This window comes from Salvia splendens, chromosome 6 (genome assembly GCF_004379255.2).
Source record: "Salvia splendens isolate huo1 chromosome 6, SspV2, whole genome shotgun sequence".
In the NCBI taxonomy this organism is placed as follows: domain Eukaryota; kingdom Viridiplantae; phylum Streptophyta; class Magnoliopsida; order Lamiales; family Lamiaceae; genus Salvia; species Salvia splendens.
Window position 1 is genome coordinate 14,184,053 of NC_056037.1, and position 17,742 is coordinate 14,201,794.

General features: G+C 35.7%; 2 long non-coding RNA genes across 2 annotated transcripts; one reads left to right on the forward strand and one right to left on the reverse strand.

Annotated features, from left to right (window-relative positions):
• The first annotated feature begins 7,485 nt into the window (after positions 1 to 7,485).
• Positions 7,486 to 9,095, forward strand: LOC121806842. The gene is made up of 2 exons (XR_006051710.1): positions 7,486 to 7,819; positions 8,888 to 9,095. It is a non-coding gene; the product is annotated as an uncharacterized LOC121806842 (long non-coding RNA).
• Positions 9,096 to 9,596: 501 nt separating this feature from the next.
• Positions 9,597 to 12,842, reverse strand: LOC121806840. The gene is made up of 2 exons (XR_006051709.1): positions 12,441 to 12,842; positions 9,597 to 10,124 (listed from the first exon to the last, which is right to left on the reverse strand). It is a non-coding gene; the product is annotated as an uncharacterized LOC121806840 (long non-coding RNA).
• Between the last annotated feature and the right edge of the window lie 4,900 nt (positions 12,843 to 17,742).

Below are 17,742 nucleotides of genomic sequence, written 5' to 3' on the forward strand. Positions count from 1 at the left end.
GGGTGGAAATTAATGGAATGGCTTCTGGTTTTTCGATTGGGGAGGCTTTTTTGCCTTTCAATTAATCGTAATCTCTATAAGATATTGATATGACTTGATGATTAGACTTTTTAAATTTTCCCTATAGTCTATATATGATATATCTATATATGGATTGAATTTTAGAAAAGATCACCTTTATAATTCTTATGTTAAAAGTTAAAACTCACCTCTTGTTTTACACATCCCTATAAGCATTGTTTACTTGATTCTCAAAGAGTTGTATTGAGTTCGACAATGTCTAGTAAATTTAAGGTACTATATATGCCCACTGTTAAAATTGTTACTTTAACCAAGTTTGATACTCCTAAGAATTAGATAATATTATTATTTAAATGTGGACATTAACCCCTCGAGGAGTCTCTAATTTTACAGGAAATCAACATTTTAGAGAGAAAATCCGACAGAGAGACCTTAGTCCGGTAAATACGGATTGCATCGCATGTATCATCTGTGGGACACGCTCACATGCCACCATGTGCTTCATTCATCATTTTTCTTTACTTTCCACTAATTATTTATGTACTCATTCATTAATAAATAAAGTATCCCAAAAATCTTTGCCATCACACTCCTTTCCGTTTTCATTCAATGTAAAATCCACAAATTTCGATTACAAATTTATTTTTTTATTAAAAAATCAAATCTGATTTTAATCTTAATAGATAGAGAGTACGGATATCTAAAATATATGCATGATTTGTAATCTTAAGAAAATAAAAAATGGATAATTTTTCCCCCAATATTCATTATACATAGTTGCATACTATTATAATTGAATTGATAACGTAAACTACATAACTGAATACTACCGCGTAAAATATTTACCGGAGTACCTAAAAAATTCATTAAAAAAATCATCTTATGTTTCTAGATTTAGTATATCCACCAAAGTTAATGTCTATCTATTTATTTTCTTATAATGAAATGTATATTATTTTATATTTATATTACTTTAATTATTTTATTTTTTATATCTCTCTTACTTTATAAAAATTGTATTTTAATCAAGGTCATCCATTTCCAAAAGTATTTTTTGGGTGGTACTATATTATACTTAGGACAAATTGTCAAGTAAATTATGTAATTTCATCAAATTTTGGTTAAGTTCATACTTTTAAAAAGCAGAACAACAAACCACCAAATTTTGAAAATTTTGCAATTATTCCATCCAAAATTTTCCGGTAGCCTGTGTGTATTAATTTTAGTGACATGACGTACATTTGTACTAATTTAAAAGATACAAATATATGTACTCACTAACAATACTCCTTCCATCCCACAATAAGAGTCAGACTTTGTCATTTCGGTCCATCCCACAATAAGAGTCATATTTCACTTTTTTACCATAAATAATAAATAGGTGTCACATTTCAATAACTCACTTCACTCACATTTTACTATAAAACTATTATAAAAAAGTTGGCATAACATTCCACTAACTAATTTCCAACCACTATTCTGTACTTTTCTTAAAATTCGTGCCCACAACAAGAGTGGCTCCTATTGTGGGACGGATGGAGTATTTAAAAACGAGTTTGGTATGTCTGGTAAGATTTATAAAATACTCCATCTATCCACCAAAAATAAACAAGATTATGAATGACACGGGTTTTAATATATAATTGATAAAGTAATATAGAGACATGAAAAAGTAAGAGAGAAGGATGAGAAAAGGTAGTGAAATGAGTGTTAGTGGATTGTGAGGTCCATATTTAGAGTGATGTGTATGGTTAGTATTGGTTGAAAACTTTTTATATTTAAACTTAGTCTAATTTGGGTGGACACCCCAAAATGGTAAAACTAATCTATTTTTTATGAACGGAGGGAGTAGAATATTTCGCATACAAAACAACATTTTTTGTCACGCTCAAAATGACATTGTTTTCATTAAAATAAGTATTTTTTTCTTTTTCTTTTTTTATTATTTTAAATAAAATTGGTATTTTTTTCAATTTCTTTTATTCCTTTTATCTCAAAACCAACCAATATTATTGACACAGAACATAAATATGTGATGGTGAGAGATAGATAAACATGTGATATGAATAAAAAGAAGAGAAAATGAAAGGAAAGGAAAGAAAAAGAAAATAAAAGAAAAGAGAAAGCAATAAATATAAACATATTTTAAACTGTCTTGATCCTATAATAGGAGTGATATTTGCTTTGGGCAAGGACTTAAGAAATGTACATAATAGTGACTTAAAATAATTAGTGAAATGTGGGTTTTAAATAAGAGTCATATTTGAAATTATTTTTTAGTGTTATTGAATTGTCGAAAGATAGTTGTTTTGTCTACATAGATATTTTAGGTGACACACCATCCTTGCTGTCGACCAAATTAAGAAAGATAATTTTTAAAACTTGGTGATTTATAGTTCTGTTTTGAAAAGTATGGTATCTAACATAACTTAATCAAACTTGGTGATTAATTTAGCCAACCATTATCAAATAACGTCGTTTTGTCTTTTTGCAGTTTTGTCCACTTAGATATTTTGGTTTACAAATCATCACTGATTTCACACAAATAGAAAGTATAGGATGAAATTGCGATTATTTCAAACTTAGTAATTTACCATTTCTTTTTTAAAAGTATGGTCATACCAAAATTTTAATGATTTTTTAGCTATTTGTCTTATTATTATTATTATTATTATTATTATTATTATTATTATTATTATTATTATTATATAACCCCTTCATCTTTTACAGTACATTATTGTTTTTAGCATATAATTTAATAAAATTATGTTAAGTAAGTTAAGTGGAAAAAATAATATAGATATATAAGAATAATAAACTAAGAGAGGAAATATTTTTTTAAAAAAAAGAATAACTCAACTATAATGAGATAGTTTTAAAAAATATACAACCCAACTACAATTATACTCTTGAAATGAGGGAGAGAAAAAGAAGAAGTAAAGAATAAACATTAATAAAAAAAAATCACTTATTTTGTAATAACAGATCGAAAGATAAAAAAAGTAAAAAAAAATAAATTATATATATAAATATATATATATATATATAGGGGAGTGATCAAGATACAACTAATCTTAAGTGTATAACTAGAGAACAAATCTCAGCCACACATCTTAATGGAACAAATATTATTTATTTTAATAATATAAAATAGGCCAAGGGTATTTTTGGAAATTACATTATCAAATTCAAATTTACGTGATTTCCTTTCTTTCTCCTTCCAAATCTGCGATCAAATCTCCTTCGATTTGGGGCGGCGCTGATGCAGGCACTGGCGACGTGGCAGAGTTGGGGCGGTTGGTTATGATGGGCGTCGCATCGTGTTGATGTTGGTGGTGGTAGCCGTGATTTGGTGACAGCGGGAGCGGAGCTGCGTTGGTGCGCCACGGATTGTGTGCGGCGGTGATGTTAGTTGAGAGAAACTCCGTCCAAGGACACTGTTGTTGAGAGCGATACGGCAGCGACTGCGGTGTGTTAGTGATGGATGATTTCTTGGGCTTGTGTTTTTCGGATGGCATTGTTGGAAGTAAGGTTTGTGGTATCAGAATGTGGTGATGAAAGGGGATGTATCATGTATGTATATTGGTAGGTGGCCCTTGGTCCCAAGCTTGATCAATTATTCATTTTATGAAATGTAAATTGTTTAGTTTGAAGAGATTTTCAAAAAATAAGAGTGGTGTGTTTTGTGAACAAGAGTGAAGCGTTTTGTGAACAAGAGTGAAGTAAAATCAGAATAAGAGTGATGTGTTTTGTGAACAAGAGTGAAGTGAAATCAGAATAAGAGTGATGTGTTTTGTGAACAAGGGTGAAGCGTTTTGTGAACAAGAGTGAAGTAAAATCAGAATAAGAGTGATGTGTTTTGTGAACAAGAGTGAAGTAAAATCAGAATAAGAGTGATGTGTTTTGTGAACAAGGGTGAAGCGTTTTCTGAACAAGAGTGAAGTAAAATCAGAATAAGAGTGATGTGTTTTGTGAACAAGAGTGAAGTAAAATCAAAATAAGAGTGATGTGTTTTGTGAACAAGAGTGGAGTGTTTTCTGAACAAGAGTGAAGTGTTTTGTGAACAAGAGTAAAGTAAAATCAGAATAAGAGTGATGTGTTTTGTGAACAAGAGTGAAGTAAAATCAGAATAAGAGTGATGTGTTTTGTGAACAAGAGTGAAGTAAAATCAGAATAAGAGTGATGTGTTTTGTGAACAAGAGTGAAGCGTTTTGTGAACAAGAGTGAAGTAAATCAGAATAAGAGTGATGTGTTTTGTGAACAAGAGTGAAGTAAAATCAGAATAAGAGTGATGTGTTTTGTGAACAAGAGTGAAGTAAAATCAGAATAAGAGTGATGTGTTTTGTGAACAAGAGTGAAGCGTTTTGTGAACAAGAGTGAAGTAAATCAGAATAAGAGTGATGTGTTTTGTGAACAAGAGTGAAGTAAAATCAGAATAAGAGTGATGTGTTTTGTGAACAAGAGTGAAGTAAAATCAGAATAAGAGTGATGTGTTTTGTGAACAAGAGTGAAGCGTTTTGTGAACAAGAGTGAAGTAAATCAGAATAAGAGTGATGTGTTTTGTGAACAAGAGTGAAGTAAAATCAGAATAAGAGTGATGTGTTTTGTGAACAAGAGTGAAGTAAAATCAGAATAAGAGTGATGTGTTTTGTGAACAAGAGTGAAGCGTTTTCTGAACAAGAGTGAAGTAAAATCAGAATAAGAGTGATGTGTTTTGTGAACAAGAGTGAAGTAAAATCAGAATAAGAGTGATGTGTTTTGTGAACAAGAGTGAAGTGTTTTCTGAACAAGAGTGAAGTGTTTTGTGAACAAGAGTGAAGTAAAATCAGAATAAGAGTGATGTGTTTTGTGAACAAGAGTGAAGTGTTTTCTGAACAAGAGTGAAGTGTTTTGTGAACAAGAGTGAAGTAAAATCAGAATAAGAGTGATGTGTTTTGTGAACAAGAGTGAAGCGTTTTCTAAACAAGAGTGAAGTAAAATCAGATTGATCAAACACCTTCTAGCATCAACATTTACAAATTTCTCTCTGATCAAATAAATAATTAAGAATGAAAATTTAGCCGAATTAGAAGAGGATGAACTTCAATTACTATTATTACAAGAATTTTCGTAGCTCAATTCGCCGTATTTATAGCTGAAACCGATCGCCGCCTTTGCTCGGGCAAATTCTAGCTTTGATGAACAGAGCTCCGAATTCTTCAATAATTCTTGAATTCACATACAACATTCAGCAACCTAAGAGTAATTAAACTCAATTTCGAGCCGGAATTCCCATAGCGGATGATGATTCCAGCGAGCAGCGACTTGTCGATCACCGTCTTCAGCTTCACATTCTTCGGCCCGGTCAGCTTCTGCGCGCGCTTCGCGATCTCCGCCAGATGCTGCGGCTCCAGCTCCATCACCGACGCCACTGTCGCTACCTCCGTCTCCGACAGCCGGTTCGCGATCAGCTCGAACTCCGCCGCGATCTCCTTGATCAGATCCACTCGCTTCATGTCCGTGAAGTTAACCTTCAAATGAAGTAAAAATTTACATAATCTAATTTTTTTGTGCAATGACAATAATACCCCTGACTTGTTATTATGGAGTAAATTTGTGATTGAGGGAGCTAATATCTCATTAAATTCGAAAATTAATATTAGTCCTTGATTTTTTTGATCTTGTGGCTATTATTTGTTCTCTAGTTATATGGTTAAGAGGTGTTTGCCATAGATCACTACTCTATATATATATATATATATATATATATATATATATAGGGGAGCGTTATTCTCCTTTTCACATCTTAGATCCTTTTTCCTTCTTAATATTACGCGTTAGATCTAAGGCATCAACGGATCAGATTGATTCTATAAAACTGGTTCCGTGTTGCATTATAGAAGGTGGTTGTATGCATTACAGGGTTATTATTGACATTTGACGGAAAAGTAACTGCCACATTTTGGTATCTGCGAATAATGCACCACATGGTCACGAGTAATGCATATAATTGACTATATAATGCACAATATGTGAACTGCAATGCATACGAATAAGATGTACAATGTTATGATGTTTGGACACACGTTTCTTGTTTCCCCTAAGGGTTTAATAAGCATAGGGGCTAGGGTATAGTACGTAGACACGTATGTAATCTTTACATGGTAATGAGTAATGGATATAATTGACTATATAATGCACAATTTGTGAACTGCAATGCATACGAACAAGATGTGCTGTGTTATGATGTTTGACACACGTTTCTTGTTTCCCCTAAGGGTTTAATAAGCTTAGGGGCTAGGGTATAGTACGTACGCATTAATAACAAATTATAAAACGATACGAATAATTCATCAAATTGTCACGAGTAATGGATGTTATTAACTATATAATGCACAATATGTGAACTGCAATGCATACGAATAAGATGTACCATGTTATGATGTTTGACACACGTTTCTTGTTTCCCCTAAGGGTTTAATAAGCTTAGGGGCTAGGGTATAGTACGTAGACATTACTAACAAATTGTTGTTATTGGAATATACGTATGTGCATTATTTGGTTTAGGTAGTGCATTATGTAGCTGTTAATTGTCATTATCTCAGTATATTATGCATTATTAGAGGTATTGTGTATATGGGTTAATCAACAGATTGAAGATTACATACGTGCATTTAGTAATGTCTACGTACTATACCCTAGCCCCTAAGCTTATTAAACCCTTAGGGGAAACAAGAAACGTGTGTCAAACATCATAACATGGTACATCTTATTCGTATGCATTGCAGTTCACATATTGTGCATTATATAGTTAATAACATCCATTACTCGTGACAATTTGGTGAATTATTCGTATCGTTTTATAATTTGTTATTAATGCGTACGTACTATACCCTAGCCCCTAAGCTTATCAAACCCTTAGGGGAAACAAGAAACGTGTGTCAAACATCATAACACAGCACATCTTGTTCGTATGCATTGCAGTTCACAAATTGTGCATTATATAGTCAATTATATCCATTACTCGTTACAATGTGAAGATTACATACATGTCTACGTACTATACCCTAGCCCCTAAGCTTATTAAACCCTTAGGGGAAACAAGAAACGTGTGTCAAACATCATAACACAGCACATCTTGTTCGTATGCATTGCAGTTCACATATTGTGCATTATATAGGCAATTATATGCATTACTCGTGACCATGTGGTGCATTATTCGTAGCGGTTTCCAGCCATTATTAGATTACTATTGTACCCTCATAATGCACAAAATAGGACAAATAATGCAACACGGGATTAATTACCCAATGTTGATCTTGACCGTCCATTTCTCTAATCTAATGGCTGATATTAAGAAGGAAAAAGGAGGAAATATAGGAAAAGGAAATGAATACATCCATATATATATATATATATATATATATAGATGAAGTAGTCAGCTTTTGAATAGGCCAATATTCTTCTCGGGATTGGTGGAAAAGACTTCCAATTCTCCTATAAATACTGCTACTCTTTCCCTAAACCTACAGTTTTCACAATTCCTATACCTTTGTCATTTGTTTAGAAACCCTATTTAGGTTTACATCAGATTGTAGAAATGGCCCTCTTCTTATTCTTCCACAGCTTTCTTGAACTGCAGATCACTTTAGTTGATCACTCAATAACCATCTCTGTAGTTCAATAAAGTTGTGGGAAGATACGATGATGGTCAAAAATCAAAATTAACCACAATTCTATAGCTCAATTTATACCCTTCCATGCTATATTTATATGTATACTCACTCACTCACTCTCTCTCCTGTTTTTAGTAGATCTGGTAAGACCCCTTTCGATTCATCAATTTTCTATGTTGAAAGCCAATACAGCTATAAATTTTTTAGATTCGGATCTTGATTTTACACCTATCTGTGTTTTTACAATCAGTTTACTCACCTTTTTGTGATTTATTCCTTTCTGAATCTTTAAGAGAATGGTGTTTCCTAAACCGCACATTATTGGTGGATCAGATTATTTGTGATTTCAGATCTTCAATTATGTTATGCTAATTAATTATGAATGGAAAAGGCTCAGTAACTGAATTTTTTTAATTGATGATTTTTAGTTACTTGTTTTTTCAAAAAATAAAATAAAATTAACCCTTGTTGTTTTCAATAAGATACAGAAAACCTTTGGCACAGGCTGTACTTTCACTCAATATTAATTTATGAAGGAGTAGTTAATGCAATCAATTGATCTCATCAACTAAATTGCAACAACACCCCATAAATTTCTCAATAATTTCTCTTTTAGTATATATGTCTCTTGGACCACGAAGTTTATTCAAGCACCCTCCATTTCCCAGCATTTTTCACTCGCAAAAAAACTTAGATTTTCATATTCCATTGGGAAACTGAAAGATAAGAAATTAAATTTGCATAGGAAAACCAAACAATTCTAGGAAAACTAGGGTTTTTTTTTTAAATTTCCGCCCGATCCTTTTTTCCTTTTTCGAATTAATGAATCTTTTCAGAAATGTAAATGTTATCTGATTAATTACTGTTCATATTTGTACAGATCTTGATTATTACAATTTACATCATTTGTTTCAAGGCATTATCGAGTTATGTGTGTCGATTTTCATTTTTGCAATATTGACCTCTTATTTCATATTAATTTGTGTTTTAATGATTACGAAACGTGACTGTTACTTGGTTCTTTAAGATTTGCAGTGAGTTATGATCTCGTTTGCATTCAATCTTTAATTTCTTGTTCTCATTTCATGGGTTTTAGTAAATTAATTAATCAATATAATGAACAATTATAGGACTATTTATTATTTTACCTCAAAGATTATTCAATTACATATCTTAATTTGTCTGTACTTTATCACCTTTTCTTGGTGCAGAAATGAATTAGGAGTTAGAAGTTGCAGCATACAATAAGTTACTTCCATTTTCCATTATTCATTTACTAGGATTGGTAGTGCGTTTGCTAAGGAGAGAGAGAGATCTTTGCTTTTGGCAGCGTTTTGATTGATTGAACAATGCAATATTGTTGTTGAGTTGCTGCTTTTAATCTAACTAATTGTGTACAATCATTTTTTCTCTTGTGAAGATAATCCCCTTAATTGTTTAATAACAATTACTCCTACATTCTTACATTCTTTTATTGTTTACTAGTGCATTTGTAGTAGTTAGTCTCTAAGAAAAACTGTATATGGTCCACCACAACCAAATAGCATATAGATATAAAACAGATTTGTGGTTGTTATAATTTTTGTGAGGCTAATTTGGTGAATAATTACAAGTTGGATAGATGAGTAGATGTGACAATGACTATGATAACGTTCCAAACACATTGCGACGGAATTGTTGGCTCTCCGTCGGTATTAACCCACGCCGTTTTTCACCGTTATATTTCACGTTTGACATAATAATTGTATATGTAAGAGCATTAGCAATGGTGACCTATCTTCGTAGCCCATCTCAAAGCCTATCTCCATGCAATGAGAGCCCATCACAGAGCCTATCTTAGAGCTCATCTCATTTCCATATCATCATTATTTTTATATATTTCACTTGTAATTGTTGGTGTAAATTAAAGACAACGTAATATACGACAAAAAACAAATTCATTAAAAACAAAATAAAACATCATACATTAAAAAAAGATAAAGATAGAAAGCATAATAAAAAACAACGGAAGCACAAACTCAGAAGCACTCGGGTTCCGGCTCGTCCTCCCCGACACGACCCATTAACCCTATGAATTTGGGGCAATCCTTCAGTTGCAGATATATTTCCTCGTACTTGAACCCTCTCGCATTGCCATCGTAGAAATCATGAAATTTAGCACACTCATATGCCAGCCGTTTCCAATGCTTGCGTAGATCGTCGGGCTGGTGTGTCGGGCCCCTGCGGGCTTTACTTGTTCGTATCTTTTCATGATACGCCTCCAGAAACCGCCCTCGAAATTGTTGGCTACAATTGGGTCCTCAAAGATCTATGTCCAACAATGAGCAAAAGCAATCGACTCCTCTATGGAGTAGGTACTCATCGTCCGCCTAGCTTCAGACGCCTCCCCCGACTGTCTCTTTCTTCTTCCCCTTCATGTCGTACACCTTGTTGCTGAAGTTCATAACACTGTGGAGAGAAGTAATAAAATTGAAATTGAGATTGGAAAGGGATGAATGTGAATTGATGGAGAATGAGGTATATATAATGGATTAAAAATTGAATTAAATTTCTTTTAAAAAAAGTGGATATCGGCTCCATCATCGGCCCGAGCCCCCGCAATAGAGGCCCATCGCAGGCATATGCGGAGCCGATATGCCATCAGCTGGGGCGATCACTCGGCCCAGGGGTGGAGGCATTGGGGGTGAAGATGGGCTCCCTCCCCACAATAGTGACCTATCCGAGCCAATAGAGGGGCCGATCGATTGGCCCTTGAGATCGCCCCCATTACTGGTGCTCTAAAAGTTCTAATTGTCAAAACATTAAAAAGTTGTAGATACGAAAAATTCTTATTTTAGTAACCTAATAAACTAAAATAAAGGATATTACAAATATAATAGTAATAGCCTCATAGCGATATCTGCAATACAATTTCAGGCGCCTTTTCAATTTTCCCTTTATGATTATGAAAATAACTTGTCACACAACAATACACTCCAACTTGTAAGATGGAAACGTTGTAAAAGTAGATTATTAATTACTACTATTTAGAGTACACGCATTTAACAAATATATCTAGTTTTCCTCAAATATGCAGTCTCATATTTGTATATTCTTGAAATTCCTCTCTTTCTAATGTATTTTGACTCTTTCATGTTCCCATTCGCTCTAAAAGTATGCGCCGCTTCTTGTCTGTGTCCATGCACCAATGTTCACTCCTTAAGAGGATCTCTTTGTCCATGCCTATGCATTAGCGATCACTCCCATTTACGTTACATATCATCTTTAAAAATGTCATTATTTGAAAAAGAGATTTTTTGGGGTGGTATTGAAATTAAAAAAGGAGACCCGGTTGGAAATAATTCAAATTCTTTTGGGAATTTGGGACAGTAAATGCAGTTGACCTAGTTTTTCTGGTCAAGCCCTCAAGTTGTTACTGAAACTGTAAACAGTTAATAAGTCAAATGGAAGGGAAATGTGACCTGAGTCTGAGTGGGGCCAACTCATACCCATGAAATTTATTCAATAGATAATAGTAAAAGGGAACTAAAATTGTTTTTTACAGCCCAAATTGTATTTAAAACCAACTTAATTTTAAGAGTGCAATTGGGGGTGCTGAAGCTCCCTCCAGCATCCATTTTGTTGTGTCCGAAATCAAACCAGAAAAAGAAATGCTGCTTGCTTGATTATTATCAAGCTCAATAAATCTTTTTAAAAAATGACAAGGGTAACAAAAATTAAATAAAAGTAGTAATTGAGAGTTGAAAGCCTAAAGTGGTCCAACATATTGTAAATCCCTCCAAAAATAACGGGGAAAGTTCGAACAACAAAAAGGCGATTGCTTTTGCAACAGAACTATTATTAGTATTCCCTCCGTTTCTTCATAGTTGAGTCATTTCCATATATAATAATTATTTTATCTTTCTTACTTTACTCTCTCTTACTTTTTTCTCTCTACTTTATCCACTTTCTACTTTATTCTCTCAACCTTTTTCTCTCTCTTACTTATTTTATCTATTCATTCAACACACTCAACATCCCCTTCTTAAACTCCATACCGAAAAGTTTCGCCTCATCTATGGTGAAATGGAGGGTGTACTATTTATGACCTTTGCAAAATATAAGCCATACCTCTTTGTCCGATCTTCTCAAACTAAATCATTCATTTTCAACTAACCAACTGTCTCATTCGCATGAAAATATACATTCTATTGTAAAATATGATACTCCAACAAAGTTATGACTCACGCATTACCTACAACACACGAATAATTGCCTAAAATCATCTCAAATTAAAGATTATATAAGCATTTATGAAGCAATGTAGTTCAAAAATTCATGCGTATTAATGCTGCAACTATGCAAGGAGTATATAAGAGGGATCATAATTGGGTAGTTTCAGTGACAATTGATGTATATACATATACATGGACGTAATCAAATGCAAACTCTAAATTTTGTACAAACTCCAAACTATGATCTGGAATGTTAGAAAATGTCAACAAATGATAAAATAATAACAACAAAAAAATGTCATCACAATGTCAACGGTTGATGTTGTGTTGACATTTTTTGTTGCTATTATTTTGTTATCTGTTGACATTTTATAACGGTTCAGATCATAGTTTGAAGTTTGTACAATATTTAGAGTTTGCATTTTATCACGACATATATCAACTGTTGATGACAAATTAACCTTCAGTTTTGGGGGGGAGTTGTGATACGTAAATATAGGTTCCAAAAAGTATGTTGGTATATCATGGAATTATAAATCATGCATTATACCTCTCCAAGAATGTGGAATTATTCAAGAATGTGGCTGCATTGGTGGAGATAAAAGTAGCCCAGAATCACCATGTTTTCCCACAACTTTCTTGAACTGAAAACCCCAAATTCTTGATCTTGATCAATTAGCAATTTGTAGTTCAAGAAAGCTGTGGAAAAGCATGAAGTGAGCTTTTTAATTCTTCTTGACTAGCCAGTTAAGTGATAACAGGCAAGAAAAAAAAAAGTGATAACAGAAATGGAGGAAAGAAGAGAGAGAGAGGAAGAAATTAAAAATTGCAAGCCCATACATAGTGAGAAGGACCACTATAGCACAAGGTGTGTGTTATTGTTATGTGTGAGAGGGAGAGAGAAGGCAACTTTATAGAGGAAGGAGATGAAACAAAGTAGGGTTCACTCACAAACAAGGCCAATTTTCCCCACATGTAGCCTGATTTTATTGTGGGGTATATATATATATGTATAATGTATATATACTTACCTCATCATCATATAAGTAACTCCTTTTCAAAACTGTGACCTATCGATATCATAATCTACAGAATGTAAGTTAATTGCGAATGTGATAAGATATGCATGGTTCAATCTTATAGTACTAATTTGGTTAATCTACAAAATGTGTATGAGTTCCAGTCATATCATGACACGTGTACCCTCTGCCTACGTCCCCCGACAGTTGATACTATTGAAGAAATAGGACTAGATTCTTGAGCTAAATAACTTAAATCCCATTGGTTGATTGAATTTGGGGTAATTAGGATATCAATAGCTGTAATCGATACTACACATAGATCACATGTTGTGTTCAATTTCCAGGTCAAAAATGTTAAGACAAGGGAGAAGGTATATAGAAAATGTATATTATATATTTACCTTCTTGAAAATGGAATATACTATTTTATAAAGTAACATATTTCAAAGGGAAAAAAAGGTATATAGAAAGGAAATTTTTTTTAAAAAATAAAATAATGGTACAAAATGCATTAAAAACATAAAGTGTAATACCTTCTCAAATACTTTTCCTCTTGGAGAAAGGTTTTTCATGAAAAGAAGACAAATATGGTAGTTATAAAATTTTACCTCACTATTGGGGAGATACAAAATGTGAAGAGGTATCTTCACCTTTATATAAACAACATTTAAAATAGAGGGCATCTCATGCATCAAACATTTAAAATAGAGGGCATCTCATGCTTTGATGAATTTATTTTGCTATAACGAATAAAGGGAAAATTCTTGTTATCTCGTTTTGTTTATGTGTTGAGAAAATCGCATTGTGTCAAGTCTCTCACCATTGATGATCAACCTATATTCTACTTAAACAAAACTGAAAGCAAAATAGAGGCCACAAATTAAGGCCCATACAATTTAGTTTGGGTTAGCACTTTCTAATCAAATTTTATGTCAAAATTCTGGTTTGGTCTACTTTATCACTAGGTCTCTGGAATTGTCGTAATTTTGCTTTTTTTTTATTACCTAGGGTATCCATCAGCAGGCCCAGTGACTATTCCTCCCGGTGTCCCGATTTTCCCAAAAGATTTGACTTGTATAAGATGTCTCCATTTGATTTAAAAATTAGTATGCCAAGATAATTTGTGGCCTTTTCCCCCTTAGGATTCAAGAAATTAATTAATGTTTAAAGTTTAAAATGAACGAGAAATAAACATGAAAGAGAGTAGGTCTGTTAAATCGGGTACCCGCGGATACCCGATCCGAAATTTACAGGTACCCGATCCCGAAATTCTCAAAATCTAATATCTGATATCCGACCCGAATTTGATTTCGGGTACCCGGATACCCAACTAGGGTATCCAGTCCCGAAAAATCGAGTATCCAGTCCCAATTGTGATTTTGATTTTTTTTTACCTTCACTCATCGTAGCTGACGGCGGTAGCGAAGGCGGCGGCTATGGATGGCGGTTGAGCGGGACGTTAGCAGAGAGGGTGCCATGTCGCTGGCCGCTGGGAGAGGGCCGAGGCGGAGGTGGACGGTGGATGAGAGAGGGGCGAGAGGGAGAGGGAGAGTCAAGAGGGTGATCGGAGACAGAGAGGGAGCGGCGCCCACTTCGTTCTTCAACTGAATAAGAATTCGAATTGGGAATTGGGTTTGGCCGTTTGGGCCCTTGGGTTATTCTAATTTTACTAATAGCACCCACAATGGCGGCGAGCGGACCGGCTAGCCGATTCCCGGCTCTGGCCTGTCTGCTCGCCGAACCACTGCAGCAGGCGAGCGCCAAATCGGCGAGAAAAACAGCGAGCGCACGCCGATTCCTGTTCGCTGGCCGATGCGCTCGCCGATCGGCTGGCTGCCATTGCCGGCTCCCGATCGACGAGCGATCGGCCAGCCGATTTTTTATTTTTTATATTTAATTTTTGAAACACTATATATACGCGATTTGCACGTCATTTTCATTCGCACCACTTGTTTTAACGAGTTTTCTCTCTATCTTAATTTCTGTACAAGAGCAACAACGCGAAATGGAACACAACAACGAGTCTCTCAAACTCCCACGGTACCCGTGGGAAATGGTTGGGGTCCGATGGCCGGGTACTACAACATGTACCCTTGGCAGCAGATGATGCCCGGGATGGCATCCGAGGGTAGTATGTCGGGATGGCAGGGGATGCAGGGCGGACGGGCAGGGGGTACCCGGGATGCAACCCGGGATGCAGATGATTCCGGGGTGGGCACCCAGGATGCAGATGATACCGGGGTGGCAGCCGGGGATGCAGGGAACGCCGGGGGGGACAACGTCTATTGCCCCAGTTTTGATTTTTTGACTGCTTCTTCGCACACATCGACCCCATCGGAGACGCAGTTCACTGGGTGTGATACTTTCTCCTTAGAGGAGTTGGGGATAGATCTCGGGGATGCGGACACTCCCGTTCAAATGGGGGTAGTAGGGCGGAGTCGGGGCGCGCCAAAGAAGAAGAAGGGCAAGGATAAGAGGGTGGTCGGCGAGTCGTCGCAGCCGACTGATGACGAGAGCCCGACACGGAGGAAGTGGACGGATGCGGAGAACGTCGCGCTGTCCAAGGCGTGAGTGAGTATTTGCGATGATCCCCCCGCCTCGAACAATCAGAGGATCGTCAACTTGTGAGCTAAAATAGCAGCAGCCTACAAGGCATTTTGCCCGGAGGGGAGGCCATGTAACGGGGAGGAGTACCGGAAAGGGTGGGACCGAATCTGGGTTGCGGTCTCATGATTTTCGGGCTTGTACACCAATGCCCTCCACATGCAGACCAGTGGCCAAACTGACGAGGACTGCAGGAGGATAGCGGAGAAAGTCTTCCCCGTGCCCGGGCTTTATAAGGAGTTCACCTACTGGAACTGCTATGAGGTGCTGATGGACTCCGAGAAGTTTCAGGCAGGTGTCGATGCTGGCTGGCCGAAGAAGCAGCGACTGAACTATATACCGGTGATTACAGCGGCGGTTCCCACGACCTCCCCGAGGATGTTCAAGAGTTCCCGTCCCCTCCCACGTTTACTCGCCGCACTCGCCCGGTTGGTCAAAGGCGGGCGCAACGGGCTCGCCAGGGGTCCCAGAAGGTCCAGTCGGCATCCCCCCTGTTGGCAGGTCGACAGCCGAGCTCGCCTTCTTCGTGCGTCAACAAAGGCGGGCTCAGATGTACAAGATCTTAGCTGACTGGAAGGCGGCAACTGACCCCGAGGAGAAGAGTTTTCTTCACTCAATGCTCGTGAGTATGCGGGCCGATTTGAATGCCGCCGCGGCACAGTTGGGGGGCTCAAACGCGGGCTCAGATGCCGCAGATTTGGGGGTCCCGGATAGCAGCGACAACGGCGGCGGGGACGGCGACGACGGCGAGGAGTGAGGCGGAGGCGGAGGTGGGGGGCTCGTGTGTGGAGGAGGAGTTTTTTTTTAAATTAATGTAATTTTTTTAATTAATGTACTTTTTTAATTAATGTACTTTTTAAAATTTTAATATTATTATTGAATTTTCCCGTATTTGTGTCGTAAATTTAATTCCGTATTTTGTGTGATTGTTAATTATTTATTTTTTATAATTTTGTTTATTGTGGATAGGCTATGGCTGGCCTATTGCTTGTCCAGTTGCTTGTCCTGATGATGTGGCAGGAGAAGTTTTTAGTGTTGATGATGTGGCAGGTGGAGTTTGTGGCTAGACTATGGCTGGCCTATCTCTATTGGAGATGCTCTAAGTCAGAATTTGTTTTTGACTCATTAGTTAATAATAGTAATTTGTTATTTAACATTAAAATAAACTAGCAATATAGTATAAAATTAAAAAATAATCAGGAAATTCGGGTATGCCAGATCGGGTATCGGGTTACATGTTATCCAAAAATCCAAAAATTGAGTACCCGAACCCGAAACCCAAAAAATCAGATATCGGGTATACAATTACCTGATTTTTCGGGTTTGGATATCAGGTATTGGATACCCGATATCCATTTTGAGAGCCCTGAAAGAGAGAATATAACATGAGAGTAAATGGAGTTTTTTTTGTTAAGTGCTCACTCCGTCCTAAAAAAATAGACTAGTTTTACTATTTTTAGTCGTCCCCCAAAATTAGACCAAGTCAAAATATGAAAAAATTTCGGCAAATAATAATCATACACATCATTTATAATGTGGACTCCACAATCCAATAACACTCATTCCACTACATTTTCTCTTTCTCTCTCTTACTTTATTCATTTACCAGTTTGTTTATTTTTTAAGTACATATGAAGTATATAAATGATTCAACTACCTTATAACGAACCAAAATGAATGCGACCCAACTATCATGAGACGGTGATTATTTATTTTACAGTTGTGATAGTTTGTATGCAATTTGAATGATCATTGAACACCTCCATATTTATTCCTCCTGCACCCCCTCTCCTTGCCCGAAATAGTCCACTTACATTAGAGGATTATGTTTGAAAATTTCTAGTCTCATAAAATTAAAATCCAATTAGTTTGCACTCAATTAATTTCAACTCGAGTAGAGCTGACCCGGAATCCGATAAGTTAACCAAGTGGGTTGATGAACTCAGATGCAACTATTGTCTATTGTTATGTCTTGTTTGATAGCCTAATTTGACCGTTTATTGATTATATTTAATTATTTATGACGTAGATAATTATACAAAAAATTACTCCATATACACAAGTATTGTATTTTTATTGATATAATAATAAATAAATATATTAAAATTTTTAATTGATTATAAGAAATATTTTGTATTCTAAATCACGCTTTAGAATTATTTTAACTACGCTGATGTTTTGTTTTATTCTATTTATACAAATTTGGTATTTAATTATTTTTAGATT